Genomic DNA, 21,837 nt, shown 5'->3' with positions numbered 1-21,837 from the left:
AACAGATTTTTGTTAAAAAATATCGATTCAAAATCGATATCGGTTATGTGAAACAATTTGTAGGTGATTGGTTTATTAAACATGTATGCTTGGTACTAGAAAAGTTTAGAAACAAAGTTTTCGATTCACTCGATTTGCTTAAAGTTTTATCAGTAAACGTTTTAGAACTGTACCGTTGGCAACCGGCTATCGTACAACGTGTAGCTGGTTCGATTCCAGCACGGAGCGGCTCATTGTGTGTCCCTAAAATTGTTGTATCGGGTCTAAGTGTCATGTTTATATGAAAATGTATGTTTGTAAACACTCCCACAATACAGGAGAAAATCCTAAAGTGGGGTAATGTTTTAAAAAACAGAAAAGTAAACGCTTAGAAACTAACCACTATATTGTTAAAACTAATTCATGGCATGAGTTACAATGTCAAATTCATGAGAATTCCGCCAAAAATATATATTGGCTAGATAACATAATTGAAACGAAAACACATAATACTACAACATCACCCGTATAAGCAACTTTAATTATTTTCAGCTAAAACATAAGCATGGCGGGGATTTTCCTAAAAATAATATGTAATCCAGGCGATCAAATCAAACGGGCGACACGATCGGCTGAGCGATAAGCCTACAGATATTTGCACAGTCAGTCTGCATGTGTACCAACGTGCGATATTTTGTTTGTAAACGCACCCACGCCACAACACACTGTCAGGGAAACGTTTTTATTAGAAATCCTTTGAATTGTATCGACCGTAAAGATCAGAGATCATGACATTACAATTGTTTTTTCAGAATGTGGTATCAAATAACTTAGACAATTATTTTCATTTGTGTTGATGATAACAACGGTGGAGTTTGATGAACTTGCTTTTAAATACTGTTATATCTCTCTAAATTTTGTCATTGGTCGGGTAGCCATAAGGGCCAATGGTAAGCGAAGGGATCAATTCCTGAAATTGAGCGAAGTATTATTGGAATTTCGGAATTAGTAGCAGTTAAGAATTGCGTGTGGTTTATGGCAACAGTATACATATAGTTGTGCCCAACCGTCTGTAGATTAGAAAGCGTGATGTTATGTTATTATTTAGCGAAATAAACGTAAAAAAAACTTGAGTCCAGTGTAAGCCACGCTTAAAGAAGAACACAATCAGTATAACTTATCGGAGGCTGCATAAAAGTATAATCAACCCATTACGAGGCATCGGGCGTAAGCACATGTCCCGGTTTGGGGAAAAATTCGGGTCGTGGGACGAAATAAAATTAACTGAAACACAAATTGCTATGTGCGAGATCCAATTTGGGGTAAAACGTTGTCCATCTGTCTAAATTAGGCTTAATTACAGGCCATTGGCATTATGATTGGGATTGGCCTGTACCGATGTAACTGGGTATTTTATCAAAGGGGTGATTATGTATAAATATATCGTGAGCTTGCTTAGTTTGCTGTGCTTCGTAGGGTTGGGGTTTTGGAGGTCGATGACCGATTTGGAAAGTGGTAAGTGCACTTTTTGTTGTATCATTGAGTCATTAAAATGTGTTACTATGTTTTCAAGCATTAAAGTAACGTTTAGCTATTTTTTAACAAAAAAAAACATTATAGAAAAGTACTAATCGATTGTAATTCATTCTGATTTGTTTTACTTGCATTTTTTTTATTGAGGAAAATTATTATTATTTCTCTAGAAACTATTTTGACTTTTAAGAACACACTTAAATTCAAATAATTTTTTTGCCAAAGTGTTGGTACATTTTAGGGCCTAAGCTGATAGCGGTAGTACATAGTCCCAAGAGGCACTCTGACGTCTAACCAATATTTAAAAAAAATAGACAAAATAACCCAAAAACCTTGACCGCAGATCCTCAACACTCCGTCAACAAAAGCCTCAATGTTCACAAGATCCGTTACGTAAACATCACAACGCTTTATGAGCACTTACTTGAGCGCAGTCACAGCACAATAACAGCTTATAAATACAACAATAAAATCATATTTTACGTTTATTTTTATTTACGCGATGTTCGTAAAGGGATGCCGTCTCGTGTACCGATTGTTTTTGTAAAGGATTTTATTGAATGGTCTGATGTTTTGTTTTTGGAAGCTAGCTTATATTTTTTTATATCAAAAAGATAATACTATATTAGTGAATTGAATTTATGTCAAATTAAAATAATACTGGTTTATTATGGTGGCATATTGTCGGATACAATATGCAACGTCACGCCTTTTATCCACGAAGGGTTAGGCAGAGGTGCAAATTACGGCACGTAAAGCATACTGTCGGATACAATGAATATGATATTTCGGTTATAGACCGTTCCTATTTTAATTTGCTGAGGCTGCTATCACGAATAAATAAATCTTGTGCCAGAAAAATCAAGTGATTATGTCGACGAAATAATGTCATTACCATAAGCTCTTTACAGAATAATTCATATAATACCCAAAACGTCCAATATCGAATACCCGAACAGAATCGTTCGCTGCCAAAAAAGGGGCGAAAAGGCAAACGAAATCATATTACCATTAATAAAAAAAGTATCCAAACGTTCTAATACAAAACCCCGGAATTTATCCGAGACATTAATGTGCCATTTTTGTCGGTAACATTCGCATAACGCGGCCGGCTTTAGATTTGTTCCGCTCCGGACCCTAATATTAATTCCATTATCATAATTCCACACTTAATACTTTCTACAGAGGGTGGTGAGCCAAAATCTTCGTGTTTTTGTTTCCGTGCCAAATATTTTATTTGTTTATGTACTATGAGCGTGTAGTTACAGAAGGAATAGGCTGTGAAATGTTTATCTACAAGTTTATTCTTTTATTTTGTGGGTTTAAATTTTGAATATTATTTCAATTAAGTTATGTTATGATTATGTTAGCATAGATGATACTTTAACAATTTAGATACATAAGTAAATTAAGAAGTAACAAAAAAAATATTGCGTCGCGCTTAAGATCGTAGCGCGCGTAGCTGCGTAGCACGCGTAGCAGGCCTACGAACCAGGCGCCTACGACAAAATTTTTATTAAACGTTCATAGAACAAAGCAGTGAAATATGTATTGTAATATCAAACCATATTAAAAAAGATTTACAGTCTATTGTTATTGGTCCTTCTGTCGCCTCACTCTATCTTGATAGTATTCATTACGCCTTTAATTCCACGAAAGACGCCGAGGATGGCTTGTTGGTTTAAAGTTTTATGAAACAATTGTTACGTCTGATGGTGAGCCATGCCAAATTGTTGCTTTAAGTGCCGCTTCTGTTTATACATAGTACCGAAATACTTTTGTATCATGAATAACTTTAGTTTGGCATTTGATTTACTAATTTAGACCTAGTTTCAGTTGATGGTTATGTTATTTATAGAAAGGTTAAGTATGACATCATGGAGAATATTTATACGAAGCTTTGAGCATATTTATGAGTTTCTTGAAGTATGACCTAGAAATACGAAGATACGTAAATATAAAAAAAAAAATGTCAACCAGCAAACAAGTCCAACTTCTAATCTTAAAACGTTGTATAGAGAACACAACTTCATTATAATATTAAACGTTTAAATATCGACTGATACAAGAAGGAACAAAATCCCTCGACATTTACCTATCGCTATACTTATTTGCTATAAACTTTTGCTTCGGAAGTATCTACAATCTCCATACTTATCGAAGCCAGGGGAGATATTAATCCTCAGAAGCGATCATCGGAGTCTAAAGTTACACAAAGGCTGCACAATTTTGTGCTAAGCTCGTGCTTACCCTGCGTCCGGATGTCCGTCTGGTTTTTTTAATTTATCCGGGATCTTGGTCGTTTGCAGTGTATTGCTGTTATAAGTTTAAAATGTAGCTTCTTGTAGTTGGTTTAATGGATTCATATGATTATTTAGTTAGCTGAGTTTGAGATCTTAGGCTCAAGAAAGATTGGCCTCGGGTAGCAATTAATTGGACTATTAGTGGTGAAAAGTGACCACTTTAATTTGACTACGCGGTTGGCGCGGTGACTGGACAACTAGGCTGCCGTGAAACTTTAAGCGGGTTCAATTCCCGTATGAAGCAACGCTTTGTGTGATCCACCAATTGTTGTTTTGGGGCTCAGGAGAAAATTATAGAGTAGAGCAACGTTAAAAAACTGCGCACTTATATCAACTTTTCATTTTGAAACTTTTTCTCAACAAAAACTATTCTATACTATTTATTCAATAGTAATTTTAGTTTAACTTAAAGAAAATAAACGTCCATAATATATTTTACATGTATAAGACATTAATGTCTACAAACGAGTTAAGTAGCGAAGTAGTTAGTGTTAAACCTCAGTTTAAAATGGTGTTTAGTTAAAGTTATGGGGTATTTAAATGGAGAAGAATAAGAAGGAACAGTGTACATTATCTACATTTACATTTAATAAATAAAATTGGAGTGTCTGTTTGGAATATTGAAGTAACCGCTTTTTACTACATGCATATTCATGCGATATATTATGTAAGAAAATAATATTTTTTATAATTTTTGTCTGTCTGTCTATCTATCTGTCTATTACTTTGTTTTGGATAATCTCTGAATTGGCTGGACCGATTGGGACAGGACTTTTATTGGTAGGTAGCTGATGTACCTAATAAGTTACAAAGATGTTAATCCAAGCGAGCGAAGCTGCGGTTATTAGCTACTATATCCATAATATAAAAGAAGATTTATCTAAATCTTTTTGGTTTAATATACATTGTAATGTGTCTAGACAGGCAATTCTGAATTAGGAGCTTTTAACAATCATCCACAGTCATAACAGTCTAAATTTTACGTCGTATCATCACAAATTTTATTGAGCACATTACAACTCGCGCAACAGAGTCAACAAATCGATTACCCCCGATCAGGGAAACAGCAAATATTAATAAAACTAACAGATAATGAGTGAATTGTAAACAGTTTGAATTAATTATGGGAAGCAAATAATTAATTATGATTTCAACCGTCAAACGAATTGCATAATTTGTTACAAATTAATCGACACATTTTATGCTTCATATACTAATGTTTTAATGTTTGCCTTTTGTAGTTCATATTTATATTTTCTATTTTTAGTAGAGATGGTGAAAACTATCCAATTTTTTAGGAGTAATAACTTAGTCGGTGCCATGCAAAAATACACAAATCTGCCTTTTAAAGCAGTCAATGACCTTGAGGCAAATTCGTCGCTTGTCATCAAGACACCGACAACATAAAAAGCGTCTAAAGGGCGAAATAATACCAGGCAATAAAGTACCATCGACACAACACGACGCTAGTAAAATCTTAAGACCACGGAGCCTTAAAAAATTAACTATTTTATTGTGAACGTTCAATGTGGGACCGTAGCGAATTATCCGCAGTGCCGATTACGTAAACGTAAAATTGGGTTTTTTTATTGAGCACGCTAAATCGACGACGTCACGAAGGGGCTCGGCAGGCACAGGGTGAAATTATTTACCTCGTGGTAAGAACGTGGTGAGGCCACCCCTTAATATTATGGGGAAATAATTTTCAAGGAAATGTGATGGGATTTTTAGACGCGTTCGCCTTTCGGTTTACAAGAATGAGAATTAATGTTGTACGGCTGGCGCTGCGGTTCGCTGATTGGGGGCTCGGTGCTGCATCGAGTTCGAGAGAAAATTGAACGAATATAATTCATGTTAAATTGCTTTTTTAATGTAAAAAGTTTCAATATGTGTATTATTCTAATTTATTTTACTAATATAACTTCATTTGTTGCTTTAATAAAATCATTTATCAAAAAAGATTTAATAAAAAATACATTTCATAAATCTGGAATAACTCCAAAAAATTTCGTTTATAAAAAGCTAAGAGCACACGTAAAATGAGTAATGGAACAGTTCCTTATAATAATCGTTTGCAATAAAACCGAACGTGAAGCAATAAACCACACGGGCCAAGCATTTTTACACCGCCACTACTTCAGAACTTCACACCGAGAAAAGTAGTCACGTCAGATCAACTAATATTTTACGGTTGGCAACAATTTTCAAACTACCAACACAAGAACAGTCGTTATTCTATCATCTTCTTTTTATGAAATCAAAGTTTTTAAATAAAGAATTAACAAGCCATCAGGATAGAAATATGGACCATCCTTTTTGCAAGCGAGAGAGAAAAAGAATAGATATGCGTTTGAGATGTGGTGTTGGGGAAGAATGCTGCATATACCATGGATAGCCAGGGAAACCAATGTCTCAATATTCACTGCCTTCGCTAGACCTTGAGGTATTTTGGACAAATAGTGAGAAGTGGGTGTGGCTTATTATTATAGGAAACTAGCAAACCCGGCGAACTCCGTTTCGCCACCAACGATTTTTGGTTTTTTCCAAAATTTTAGCCTGAGACCTTTCCAACAAATGCAAGACCATAAAAATCGGTTCGTGCGGTCTAGAGTTATAGCGTCAGGAAGAAAAACCCGACTTATTTTTATATAATAGATATTGAGTGGAGAAGGGTAAGAGAACGTTCGCCAACCAGATGATCTGACCAATTTAAGGACATCCCAGCATCGAGGTTCTATACTGTAGATATAAATGGCCGCAGACAGAAGCCGATTTGTCTGATGGGGCCAATTCCTCTGATTCAAAGTCAAAGTCAAAGTCAAAGCATTTTTTTTAATTAATCCTATATAAGGCACTTTTGAAACGTCAAATTGAATTGTCCGTCAGTCTGTCTGTCAGTGAAGCTAGGCGCTCGTTCCAAAGTGTAGCTTCGAATGGAGAAGAACGAGCAAGAAACTCCATCGTTACTCTTTTTCAGAGTTTTGAGTTTTCGATTCAGAGTGATGCCAGGATGGTCACGGTTATAAGTCGTGAGGTAACGACTAGTGACAGAGACAGAGAGAGAAAGAATAAAAGAACAAATCATCCATCCAGTACACAGATAATTAAAACCTTCTTTATTTCAAGCACGATTAAAAAAAAACAAAACTGTCAAGCTTCAAACTGGAAACTCTGGCTAGTTATTAACTTTTTTTTTAAAGTTTGGCCCAATGGCACTCGAGTCTTGAAAACTCGTCTTCAGTAATTATTTGTGTATTTAAAGCTGTGTCGAGTATCTGCAGTGGGTCAGTTTTGTACAAGTTGTAGTGGTACAAAGTTGGCGGTAGCAAGTGGGACGAGGCAACGGAACGGGGCACTAGAGTTATGACGAGATACGGACGAGGATGCGCTATTTATAATTTTAGAGAAGATATTAAAAATTAAAAAGGATCTTACGACAGTTCTGTTGTAAGTAGAAAATATAACAAACTCCAACCTAAGAACGTAGACCAAATATACTTCCAATACCTTGACAAGCTACCATTAACAGGAACAAGAGTAAACTTACCCAATAATAAATAACCTAAATAAATAGTATCATCAATCTTAATTTAGTCAATAAATTAGAACGGTTAATTAAGTCGTAAGGAACCAATAGAAGCCAGTTCAGTAAAGTAAAGATACGTGGGCGTCCTAAAAATGAAACCTCAACCTTGGCCCTAATCTATTCAGCCAATGAACACCGTCAGATGAAATTAGTTGAAATTAATCTATTTCAAAGTCAATTAGGTAGCAATTTCCTTAACATATTTTTATCGCTTCAGTTATTTAAGCACGTGTTGTTGAAGAGGAAATGACATTTAAAATAAAAGAGATGATTTGGGATATTGTATCTTTTGTCTTGTCATTAGATTTTTTATTGGTAACCAATACAAGAGTTTCGTTTAATCCTTTTATTGTCATCATAATCAGCATAAAGTACCTACTGCTGAACCAAAGGCTTCTTCTCACATGAGCAAGGAATGACCAATAATAATTACGTTTGCTCAAGGCAGATTGGCGATCAATATCCAACAATTACTTCAAACTGTCAAAAATAAAGATCACGTGTATAGTATAAATAGTGATATATAAAAAGCAGATTTAGAATAAAAATAAATCTTCGCACGATCCATTTCATCGCAGCTCGGCAGTGGCCAAACTCCTCGTACGGACACTGGCTTTGTAAACCGACCGTCGACTATGTAGTGGTAGAATTTCATTAATTTACATCCGTTCCCTAACTTTTCAACTCTTTCACCCTCCAAGAGTCACTAGTGTTTTCGTCGTACCCCGGATGCTTTTCAGTAAACAGCACCGAATTATTATTTATTTTACCGAGGCAATTTTAATTAATTAACGAAATGCTTTTTGTTTTGTTTGTTTTAAAAGCCTTTTTGTTGTTTTGTACTTTTTTGAGTAAAAGAGAAAGTGGTGTTTTGGTTAGATTTTGACTACGTCTTCTTCATTGACAAGGTACGTGGTCATCCGTCATTATTGGTAAAGATAAAATGTTATTGAACTAGTTTATATATTAGAAAACAATGAACAATGAAAACAACACTTCATTTCCACTACCAGACCAGATGCCATTCTAGCACGATAGTTCATATTCTGTTTATTTTTCTATCAACAACAAACCGTCCATGTTTCAACAAAACACATGGATTTTGACACAAACTTCAGTTGTATGCAGACTAGACAGTAGACATACCACAAAAAATTGCACACTGAATAAAAATTGACAGTCACAAAGAAAAATTTGGGACAGGCCAGAACGCCCGCTGCGGTACGCAAAATTTATGGGGGTTTCCTCGGCATGAGCTATTTTGATTTCAATAATATCCACGGCAAAAATGTCGGGGGAAAGACGCCCCCGGCGGACGCCGCGACGCCTCGCCCGCGACACGCGTTGAATATCAGCCGAGAATAAAATATGTGTAGGAGAATTAGCGATGCCGAGAATAATACGGATGGCAATTTTGCGTTGAAAATTGTTACGATGTGTGTTTTTGAGCCTTTTTTCGGAGAGTATTTGTATATCAAAACGTGTTGCGGGAACTTGACAAACTTAATTATGATGGATTTTTGGGCTTGTTTCAGTGTCATGTAAACACATTAGAAAAAGACCAAACTTACTTGAATGTTTTATCCATACTCAAATTACTCAAGACAATTTATAGATTAAAGACAGTAACAATACAGTGCAGCGCACAACGATAAAAATATTACAAACACATCTCGTGAATATCTTGACATGAATGAATGAAACCACCAAAATAAGATTTCCACATTTCATTATTCAGGATCCCTCTAGAGATATTAAGTCAAGTTGCCTATTCAGTGGATTTGGTCTCAAGTACCCGAGCTAATGGCAAAAGAGACAAGGGCCCTCCACCCTCTACCCTCGGACATGTCCACTAAACGATTAATAAATCAAATAACTAAATACCCAATCGGAATACTTGACAAATCCGATTTCCTATTAGTTTCTGAACAAGGACATTGCCATATAACCTTTTAGCGAAAATTGGCTCTTGTTTCTATTTATAACCTATGAAATAAGAATTACTGTTGGAAAAAATCTGAGTGTTTCTCCTTCAATGGCAGTGTTATTTGTATCCTTATTTTTAGATCTCATATAATTTCATACTTCAATAATAGAGAGCCTATGATTTGACGTAATAATTATGACAATATGTCATCAGTATCACTTAGTATGAGTTTGCTTTATGTTTATCGGTCATCGCTCTTGATTGGCTGGTTTGAATAAACCAACCAATCAGAATGCCGAACGTGCTCTCGTTTCGATTACTTTAAACGTAAAGCAAACTCATACTATGAGTACTGATTTTAAAGACTCAAGTAGCATCACTTGTCAAAAAATATTTTAATAAAAACACTACTATTGTCTTTGTACAAAAAAATAAACAAAAGTTAGTAAAGTACGCGAAAAAAAAAGAGAAAGGAATGATTTTTTATTAATCTCACCAGACACCCCCTAAATGGAGTCCCTACATTTGAATTTTAATTAAGTTCACAAACATCAAAGACATAACTCCCCAACACTGAGCTCATCCTGAGCTGTAATACGAAGAGGAGTGAAAAAATTAAAGTAGTTTTCTTTAATTGAATTTATACTTTTTGGAAGCTCAAATGAGCCCTAAACGTTTTTGAGATTTTAATGAATGTAAATTTTTTGTGTGTTTATCAATGTTTGAATAATGAATGTAAGTAATATAGCTGTTGACTTGCCAGTGACTTTGAGCATTTATTGGTCTTCCAAATGACTCTCAGAATGGATGGTTGAAAGCGATATGTACAAAGCAACTCCATGTGACCTTCATTGAAATATACCATGAACAGTAAATAGTCAATGATCAAATGTTTAAGAGGTATGTATATAAAAATTAGTACATACAATTATATTTTGGACACAGTTATTATGTTTAAGTTAATGGATTCGTGAAACTTTTCCGATGTGTTCGTTGAAGTTCAATTTACCCAAGAAAACATAAATTCCTACGATATCATTTTTCAAACATCGTTGCACATTTTCAAACTTTCTACGAGAAAATATCATGTTTATGAGAGCGGATGCTGCAGTGTCGTGTTGTCCTTAAAACACACCTGTAGATGGCGGAACATGAGTCAGCCCGTCGCCTCGGCAATTACTCAGCGAATTAGGGGTACCAGGCGACCTTTCGGCGGTATTCTCACAACCGGGATACAGGAAGTATGCAAGAGAAGGGATGATGCAGAAGACCAACAAGATAACAGTGAAATAATGTAATTTATAGAGTAGTTAAGACTTTAAAACCTTAGTTACCCTAACTGAGTCAGTTATGTTTTTATTTATTAAAGGGATCGTCCATTGTCATTCAAGTCATTGGGGAAGGCCTATGTTCAGCTGTGGACGTCTTATAGTTGGTGATGATGATGACACCTAGAAGATGGATTGACATTCTGATTAACGTTATGGGAAGTCATTGGATGCAATGATCATCGGTGATTGGGTGAGGTTTATGTTTAGTAGTGTCACGTGAAGCGTCGGCATCCTGTGTGTGACTGATAATGACGATGATGATGGCGAAAGGAGTCATTATTATATAAGTACGTTCACAGTACATCTTAATAGTTATTCATACGTTGACTGCCAACAAAAATCTGTTGAAGGCAAATCCTCCGCTAGCACCTGTCATTTTTGCCTCCCATAGCGGTTAATATGTTAATTATTAATAGTTACACTCCAAAACAAAACTAAACTTCTGCTTAATCTGTACCACGATACAGGAGCGGTAGGAAACGTAATTTCCTACCCGCAATGTTTTCCTGCCACCGACGTACACGGATATAATGTTAATATAGAAAAGCCGAGGGCTTGATTGAATCTGTCGCGAATGCGGTAAGGAACCGCTGCGGAGCTTGTACAGTTGTACACTCATTTATTAATTTACTTTTTGATTAATTTATAGTTTTTTTAAAAGTAGAGGGACGGTCCCTATTCAGTTCGTATGAGTTTTAAAGCGGGACAAAGAGCCTTTTAACTTAGGGTGCGGTGATACACCAACAGGGTTATTAAAAATAAAAACACTTTAATGGTTTTTTTGAGGGGGGAAAATCATCCAATGACTTCTACCGCATTGATCGAGGCAAGAGGGAGTGTCAAACACTTATTGACTAAAATCCGTTCCTACACCTGCTTTTCGAGCCGGAGACCTGTAACCCGCTAGGCAGTGGCTAAAAATGATGTCATAGACACTACTGGTATTATCATCTTCTATGTACTGATCTCTCCCAGTCTCAATAAACTAAATAACAAGCACATATAAAGTTTTAGACGAAATATATCAGTCAAAATTCTATCTCTAGTAGCCAAATCTACTCGTAACTAGATTATAGAAACTGTCTGTAAGGTTATTGGTAAGTTTATATAGGTTTATCAAACTTTTTACAAAATCGAGTACCTATACACGAAAAATACACTACAGTAAGTTACAATTTAAGAAACGGTCACAAAAACCAACGGCAGTTTGAGAAACGTCTATAGAAAAGGTGATAAGGTCAGATTTATCAAGGTCATGTCGGAAAAGTCGACCTTTTCGTGAAACCTTTCAGTTATCAATATCTTGTATTGTTGTCAAGGTCAACTGGCGGTGGAAGTGACAATCTGTACTAAACGATAGTAATGGAAGAAGTATGCAATACATTTTATATCGTGATTGAAGATAATAACTTCTTTTAGTCAGTTTCTTTATTTTCCATGTTTCAATAATTCAGTAATTTAGCGGAAGAATTAAGATTCGGTAGAAGTTCTCGTTAAGTAGCTACTGCTCTTGGTTCAGTAGGTTCGGTTGACTTTCCTTAAGATAAGAAATCCTATCACCCAAGTCAGCTTATACCCTGTCTTTATAACAAGTTTCATCAAAATCTGTTGAGAAATTTCAGCGTGATTCAACATTCTAACATCTAACTTTCACATTTATAATATTAGTGTGATAATGATAAAGTCACCGATTTAAATGGCTATGAAACAGTAGACTATTGACTGCCAATTACTAGACTAGACAAGACTAGACTATGTCGAGTCTAGAGTCTAGTCTAAACATTGGCTAGAATGACCATCGTCATCACCATCAAAATTACCCTTAGATGTACAACTTTTTTGAGGCAAGACCACCACAACTCTTGTGTGGTTAAACGAAATGAAGATTTTAAAATAGCAAAGAACGTAAAATAGTTGTTAGGTATAAGTAGTCCGACATAGTTGAGATTAACATCCAAACTTTCTTACAACTATGCGTAAAGTATCTCACAAGTAAATCGTCTGAAGCAAACACACAAGAGTTGACACCAAAGGGTTTAAACTAAAAGCTTAATATAAAATATCTCATTATTTAACAATTTCATACTCAAAAACACACGTAAACATTAGCAAACAAACAAAAAAGTACTTTAAAATGTGATAAATTAGGATGAACATTGCATAAAGTGTAAACTTTCATTAACCAGTTAATTAAACGTAGTGAGGGGATGAATTTAATTGGTCTATGCTAATTAGTGGCTAGTAAGTAAATGGTGTTATTTTATAATGAAAAATGTTTGGACTTCAGTAGTCTGGTTCAGTGGATGTAAATGCGAACAGGCAACTGGATGGTGGATGGAGCAAATTGCATGGTATACTTATTAAAACACTTTTCATATTTATTTATTATTTTTTATGGGAATAAGCAAGCGGATCACCTGAAGGTAAGCTATCGCTTATGGACGCCCGAAACACCAGAGGCGTTACAAGTGTTTTGTCGGCCTTTTGGGGATTAGTAATTTAAGGGTTGTTGGGGAATTGCGGACTGCAAAGATTGGGAAGGAGGAGGTCTCTGATATATAACGAAACACTATGCAAGTGTAGTTTCACGTTTGTTTTCTGTGAAGGCCATGCTATCACTTCGGTCTAGCCGGCCCATACGTGCCGAAGCATGGCTCTCACACAATTAAATGTAGACAGCAAGAATCATTTCCAAACAACAAAGTTTTTGGGAATATTTGAATAACTTCTTTCAAATGTAATATCGGAACAAAATTACCTAAAAGTAATCCCGAATCTAATATTTTAGCGTTAATGTACACGTAATCGATTCAAGCATTATAACGGATAGTATCGATAATCGTCAATCGATAATAAATTACTCTCGCTGTCAATACCGACGTATTAAATGTTAATAACTTATCGATATAATGGACGTTTTATAAAATTATTATCTCGTCCGATGATTCGACGCAACAGTACGTACGGTTCACGTAAATTTATTGCGCAGTAAATTTGTGATATCTGAACTTTAAATTATGTTGAATATTTTACTCAGCTGCCATTTCGATTTGTTTTCGTTAGATCTCACTTTCGAATTCTATTTTACTTTGTATCTTATATACGAGGATTGTTTATTTATATTGGATTCTAAATATTCATACAGTCCTGAAATGGGATCATAAATAAATTACCTTGCATTGCAGACTGAACTACAATACTAAGCTTTAATTCTATATTAGAGACCTTTTTATCATAGTCTTTATCAACCTGTCAATATAGTCAATTTGTGCGTTAAGAGGCATAACCTCTGCACTTGTCATATAGATCGGAGATTGTAGTGTTAAAAATTCGCAAGTTCATTGAGAATAGTATCAAACGTGTGTGTTAGCTGCGCGTTATAATACGTGTAGGAAGAGCAGTCGGCGCCAATGATCTAACCAATCAGAGTGCCGAACGCGCTCTTGGTTCGTTTTCATTTAACGTAAAGAAAACTCGGACTAAGGGGACAGACGTAATCTATTTTGCCCGTACAACATCATGTATAACACCTATAATAATGTCTATGCTATTATCACTTGATGTAATACCTAAGCAACTATAAGAACGATAAAATTTCCTGTACAAAGCGCGCGGATTTCCCTTTCGGAAAATTCCGAGCGCAACGGCTTTCGTATTAACGCTCTACTAATTCAGTGTACGGGGCACATAAATCAGCATACATGTATGTATTAGCGTCGCCATTTACAGGTCGTGGGGATTAATCGAAACTGTTCTTTGCTTGACAGCGTACGACTATTTTGGGTAATAAATCGTGATTTTTGTAATCAAGTAACTATGAATGAATCAATTGCTTCAGTGTATGTTTTATGGTCCATACGTCGTTTTTTATTTTAAAAGGGGAGAAAATCCAATGATTTCTCGGCGAGGGACATTCATTTATTTTGATGCGCTAAGCGCAGAGTCTCGCTATGGAGAATATTGAAGAATTAAAATGAAAAAGAATGAAAATACACAGAAAGCTCTACGAAGAGACGAGTGGAAGGAGTTGCCGTGCCGTGAGAAAACCATGGCTGATAAAAAACTTAACTTTTATTTCGGTGTTAATGTATTTTCAAATAACACATGCATTCTAAACGTTATAAATTCTGAAACGCTACAAGATCTATCTTTGATCATACTTTGATTTAAATATAACCTTTTCACATCACGTCTTTCCATCAAATAATATTTCAATACAAATTATTTCACGCATTGATCACACAACACCAATTACAGGGTATAAATTGCCATATTTCTTGAACCGCGTTGTATATGGCGTTAGAAAATAATTGGTACCTATTATAATCACTGTTTTTGAACTGAAACACGTTGAAAGAGATTTCGATAAAGATTTAATTGACGAATTAATTTGACGAAACTATTAAAATGGTGTGTGTGTGTGTGTGTACAACAACGGTCTAGAAAATTGTGTTAAAAGTTTAATCAAGCAAAAATACTTTCAAAGATTTGAGCTACAAAAGATAAAATGTTAAACGAAAAAGAAGAAACTACGAACAATTTTCCGATTACAATCACATTTAAAATCATTAAACTTTCTTCGAAAAATAAAAAAAATACTAACGTTCCTAATAAATACGGCGCAGAAATGTTCAAAAAGACATTTGAATAAAGGACATTTAGATAGAATCTTGAGCTTTAACGATTTCAATAGTACCTTTAGTATATAGTACCTTTAGTAAATTGTACAGAGATGCGAGAATCTTTTGAAACAAAATAACTTTGTGGACGATGAGTCGCAAGATATCCGTAAGGAAATATGAATCTTAAAGAGCTAAAGGAGGAAGGTGAATTATTTATTTATGTATACAACTCTGTTATTAATGAGATAGGTACTGTTTTTGTTTGGCTTTGCTACACCTGGTTGGAAGAGTAAAATGGTTTTAATTTGTTTATTTTAGTTACCCGTTTCTGCTTATTGAGTTTTTTTTTTATTTAAATGGGACCAGCCCGCCACAACCTCTCGCTGCAACTCCTATGCGCCAGGATCTACAGTAGATACAAAGTTGTCTTTTTCTTTTACTAATTAATGTCGGTATTTTTTTATGGAATAGGAGGCAAATGAGAAAACGTGTCACCTAATGATAAACAATTAGCACTGCCCATGGACACCCGCAACACTGGAGGAGTCACAGGTGCGTTGCAGGCTATTTAAAAATGAATACACTCCTTTTTTAAAAGGTTGAATTTGTTTCGTATCTTATAAATAAACCGACAAAATAATTACTTTAAATAAACGCAGCTTAAATTACTGGACCCGAGAACCGTTACACAACACTTCCGAAACAACAACAAAAATACCACAAGTTTATTTCCATTCGGACCGACAAACTTAAAAACAAACAACGATTACTGGCCTCGACTCATCTCCTCAAAAAGTCGCGAAGTCCGAATCAAGCCTTTCAAAGCGACTCTTGTATAAATAGGCTTCAAACCAACCTAGGTTTTTAAGTTGGAATCCGAAGTCAAACAGCTGAACAGTGGGGCCGAGGCGACCGGCTCGGTTTACACTTAATTAACTAATATTTACATTGGAGGGCAGAAACAATTTCTACTGAAACACCTGCCGGCTCCTCTGCGGCTTGGAAGGTTGCCTGTGAAAATGTACGGGCGAGAATTATGGGCGGAACCGACGCGTTCAGAGCAATGTATGGGCCGGATTTCGAGGCGGAATAAAGCCGATACATTGGTGCATTTGGTTCGATAGTGGTTAGCAATATACGGGGCATTTTAAACACAGATTACACATTGTGTGCGGAGTACTTTGCCGTGGTTATTGCTTTTAGGATTCGAGTTCGTGTTTAACTGTTGAAATGTATTAAGAAAAGATTTCGTTAAGTGAATTCTTAATTACTGGTGTATTTGGTTAATTTATAAGGTTTAGTTTAAATAGTACAAGACTTACCTATAATGCCTTCCTCACTTCATATATAGGTTTCATATAACTGAGATTTTACCACCCATTTGTGGTCCATGCTGAATGCAAAACTAGCTCTAGTCTTTTTTGTAACGTAATCAAAACATTCCATAGACCTGCTACAAATAAGATCTCGTATCTGCTACAAATGCACAATATTCTTAAAAACAAACTTCCAACTTTACATTCGAATACTTGTGCGCAAACTTCGTTTATTCCATACTTACTAACAATACACGGAAAATTATTTCTAAACTTGGGCCGCTCCGGCGGGAACGCAAAGAATTCCACAAAATTCGCCCGTATGTCTTTAGGAATAACGTCTAGTTAATAGAGGTGTATTCTCTACTATAAAAATACACCAGGACTTTATTCCAATTTTTTATACATTACATGTCATCACAAAAGGTATGTTACGCACTAGTTATGTTATAGCCTCATATAATAGCGAGCCTTTGTAAGACATCCGGACGTACAGTTCCAGACTCCAAGCTACTATTAACACAGCCCAACAGGGCTGATGCCTGATCCGCAGCTGTGGACTACCTAGCGGGTTTACTGGAGCTCCGGCTCGAAAAGCAAAAGTAGGAACGGCCACTCTGTTTCATTTTAGTCAGTAAGAGTCTGACACTCACTCTCGCCTCGCTTAAGGCGAGAGAAGTAATTGGATGATTTTCACCCCTCAAAACCAAAAGCTACTATGAAAAAAATATCGTATAATATAGAAATTACCAAATATCACTTCACCCTCGATGGAAATACCTTAACCCTATCATTTTCAATGAGAGAGGCTAACTGCTTAATCACATATTGTTCATAATTAAAAAAACAACAGCAAAAATACAATGAAGACTTCCAATAGTATGTATTCGTATTCCTATAATATCTACAAATTGCTATACAGCTTGTATTCCTATAACGTTATAGCTTAGTCTCCCTATGTCCAGCTCGTTAGTTGCACAGCTTTACCTTAATGCAGTCCACTAGGGCTTTGTTCGGTATTAAATTTTCTAACTTGTATTACATCGGCGGTTGTTAGTTTTATGCGATTTATACGAGTTAAGTTGCCGTTTAACTTGAATGGGGGCTTAATGTTTACTTAGTTTCGGTACTTATTGTGTCTGGGTATTGGCTATTTAGTGCTCGAATTAGTGGCGAGTTTGTGGGTTATATTGTAGTTACGTAAGTATGTTTAGAGGACGATTTATTTGATAAGATCCATATTTATAATGTAATTGTAATGAAATGTAATATAAAAATGTAGTATTTGTAATGTAATACTCCATATTTCTATTATAAGTTATTTAGATCAGTCATGATTAATGTGGAAAATATTCAATTTAATAGAAAGAAGAAAAATGTAACTGTGGACCACCATAAATTATTTCGTTAGATTTTTAAATTCACTTTTATGTTTATGTTTACTTGCTGTTAGCCAAGAAAATATCGCAATAAGCAAACTCGAAAACTTTTACATTATTAAGACAAGTTTACTAAGTCAAAAATTTCAACATCCATATTTCCCGATTAATACTTAACTTGGCCTATATAAAAAGAGTTCTTAACAGCCTCTTACATTTTAATGGCCCTTGGTCTCTAAATAATACTCATTCATTTTAATTACTCGTTAAAAATCTCGAGAAACAAACTTAAACATAATAAAAAAGTTGGATATTGGACTTTTTAAAAACTTCGATTCATTATTGTAGAAGAAAAAAGAATTTAATATAAAACATAATAAACGTTGGCATACTTTTTCAAAGTTTTTTTTTTTTGACGAAAGAGACCTGTTATTTTTGGGCTGAAATTAGTGCCTACCTAAGTCGAGCCTAGACTGTAATGAAATTAAGTGTTGAAGTGGGTTAACTTCGAGTTAATCTTTTTATTTACCTCGAGGATATTTTCATTTTGAAAGGCACTTTGGTGTGATATTTAATTTAGTTACGCGTTGTCGCTAACTGTTATTCGTTTTTAGAGTGAAATTTCGTATTTAGTACTTAAAATATGTTAGAAAATTAGGTTTCTATTAAAATTGTTTTATTAAATTAAACTTTTATGAAAACATATCACCTACAAACTGAGTCTGCTGTTACTAAGGCTACACTTATCCACATTACTAATCTCTAATTATACAAACGACAATCAAAACTAAACAAAAGTCACTCAAGTAAATCTCACTAAAATAAAACTAAAACCATAATAATTCCCTCGTCGTAACTGTTACACAATCAGAGACAAAAGTGTCGGAAAAAATAGAGAGTAGACATCCGCAGGGATCTTATAAAAATGTCACCTCATCGGACAATGTTCACAGGTCGCGAAATAGTGCTGTCACTTTTCATTTGGAAATTCCGGGACTTATTTGATTTGAGGAACGGGATTTATGAGCTGTTTTATTTCTAACTAATGTAATTTGGATTAATGATTTGGAAGGCATTATTTTGTTCGGTACTTCATTATATGCCATAGTTAAGAGTTAACTGTTATAACAAGACGTTAACATCACTACACCAAAACCCAACATCAAACAGAACTTAACACCAAAGCCACAATCACAATATAAATAAACCGCAACACAAAGGGTCAACCAAATCCCGGGATGTCCCGGAAAAAATTGGGACACCTTGCAACACTAATCGGAGTACAAAGTGGCAGGAAAAGTTTCTTAGTTCCATCTCCCTCGCCCCCAACCCTCGTGAGCCCGCCCCGGGATTAAGTGAGTGGTCTCCTGAAGGATTTGCTGACGCGACCTGGCGCGCGCAAAAAGTCGCCAATGGTCCCGGAATGACACGCTAGGGACGTGACACAGTAATTAAAGGTGCTTAGAGTATTGTTGTGTTACTGTAAGATACATTTTAAATTTTAATTGAAGATAGATTACTAATATTAATATACCTATAAAGACAGTAAAGATAAAGAATTTAATATAGGTAATTCTAACAACAACAATAACAAAATATTCGAACCATTTACTAAAACCTGGTACACGTAACCTATTTCCGCTTTAAAGCGCTGCTGTTTAAGCTAAATATTTTCCACATTTTTATTACAACGAACATTATTGCGAAACTTTAAAACGCGTTATTAAAAGCCATGAAAGAGAAATATAATAAAAAATAGAGAGAAAAAACGTATCACAATTCAAGGCAGCTACACACGGGCGGCCGCAGCGAACAGTTTCCGTACTAAACCTCGCAAGAATCTTATTAAAACTTGCCGGTACGACGTCCATTTGTTTAACTTTTATTCCCATAGCTGGGCCGGTCGAAATGTCCGGGAAAAGTCCACGGGCAATAGTGCTGAACTTACCGATATAGTTCACGGGATTGGGACTTTTGAATATGTAAATAGGATTGAATTACATTTAGTTTTCTTTTTCTACATTTTTTAGTTTTCGCAACCTAGTTCCTCTCTTTTGTTATTGCTTCGTTTATTGAGATTGTATCGTAGATTGACTTACAGTAAAGTCAATTTAAACTGAAATAACCAGTAAAGTGAACATTGAATTTTAATTGATTTTCTCTTGGGAAGGATATTAAATTAAGATATCTGTGTTTAGTAATTCATACTACAATTGGGACTAGAACAATAACTTAGAGTCTGTGATCGTTTTAGGAACAGTTACTAGCCTACAGACCTCTTAGTAAATAAACAAAAGGATTTTAGCAAATCAGCTGGTATCAACCGATTACATTAAACAATAAATTATATTTTTAAATGTGACACGGCGTATCTCTGGCAAAGAGTCTCTCGTCTACACGACGCATGTTCCGTCAGATATGAACCGACCCTTAACTTCACATCACATAATAGAAACGCTGACAATTTTACACGAGTAATTTAGTCAGAAATTAAATTAAAATCATGTATCAGGTTCGGCAATATGAACTTGTTCGCCTACCGAGTCAGTTTTCATTGGAAACTTTATCAATTTTCGACTGGGCCACCCGTGGCTCCCAGGACTTCCAATCAATTACGTCATCGTTTCTGCACGTTGGCGTCACATCGGGTTGGTCGGTCGGGTTGTAACCTATGTTATGTGGATGTCAGTAACACAGTACCACGGAGTTATAGGTAGGAAAGTATATTGTATTGTGCTTTTGATAGTGTATTGTTGGTTATTTTAACATTTTGTTTTTTAATTATTATGTTATCGGCTTATTCACGTAACTGTTTAACGAGGAACTCGACTAGTTTTTTGGTTACGGTTGGTTATATTGTGGTGACTGTGATTGCTAAGATCTTGATTTCAATTCTAAAGTTTAATATCTTTAAATTGAATTTTCTATAAAGGTGCCGAGTTTTGTATTGTGCCAAATGGTTGGTGATAGTCTCATCTTAGATTATACTGGCAAATACCAGGTGTATAGGTACGATTTGTCTTGTACTTTGGGCACTTACAGCTGTGTAACTACGTTCACATTCACTGGTAATAACACAAAAAAGGCTGTGACTTTGAAATATTGCATGTCATACAATATTTTTATTAAGTAACCTCTACCAATCGAAATGAACGCCCCTTGTCCCACCTAGGGGACATAGGTCCTTAAGTAAGTCACGTTTACCTTCTCAAAACACAGTTAATAGTATTATTATAATCTTTAAGTTAGAATATTTATGTCAAAGTCAAAGTCAAATCCAAATCGTTTATATCAATTAAACCTTGAATAGGTCATTTTGAAATGTCAACAAATAAAAAAAAATAGTCAGTCTATCCGTCAGTGAAGCTAGGTACTCTTTAAAAAGTGTAACTTCGAATGAAGAAGAACGAGCAAGAAACTTCACCCCAACCCTTAACAAGTCTTCATTACGTTTGTCACTCTCATCACTCCGTACATCATTTCTCAGCTCAGGTAACACAGCCAATCCGTCACATTACCACACACATACACAACAAAATAAATGTATGCAGATACTTTGCTGACATGTGTAACTATAACACCGATGGTCGTTAGTTAAATGGCGATATTAATTACAAGTATTGTGGCGTTGTTTGTGTAAAGGATTAATCGTGGCCGCCATTGTCCCTGGGGAGAGTCATGGCACGGAACGTAGTGTGTTACCGCGCGTGAAGGAGTATCGTATGTAGGTTTGTGTTGCGAAGGGTAATTGTGATAAGGGTATTAGTGAGTTTTATGTTACTTTAAAAAGGAATATGTGTTATGTGTCTATTTCTAATTCTTCATTCATTCTAATTCTAGTGTCTTGGGTCCAGTGTCAAA

At 35.4% G+C, this 21,837-nt stretch overlaps 1 protein-coding gene across 15 annotated transcripts in view; it reads right to left on the bottom strand.

Annotated features, from left to right (window-relative positions):
- LOC118265585 (CUGBP Elav-like family member 1) overlaps positions 1 to 21,837 on the bottom strand; it is a 405,267-nt gene that overhangs the window by 150,315 nt on the left and 233,115 nt on the right. The window lies entirely within an intron of this gene.

This window comes from Spodoptera frugiperda, chromosome 28, assembly GCF_023101765.2.
Source record: "Spodoptera frugiperda isolate SF20-4 chromosome 28, AGI-APGP_CSIRO_Sfru_2.0, whole genome shotgun sequence".
NCBI lineage: Eukaryota > Metazoa > Arthropoda > Insecta > Lepidoptera > Noctuidae > Spodoptera > Spodoptera frugiperda.
Note: the sequence above shows the minus strand (reverse complement) of the source record. Positions and strands in the feature narration are given on the sequence as shown.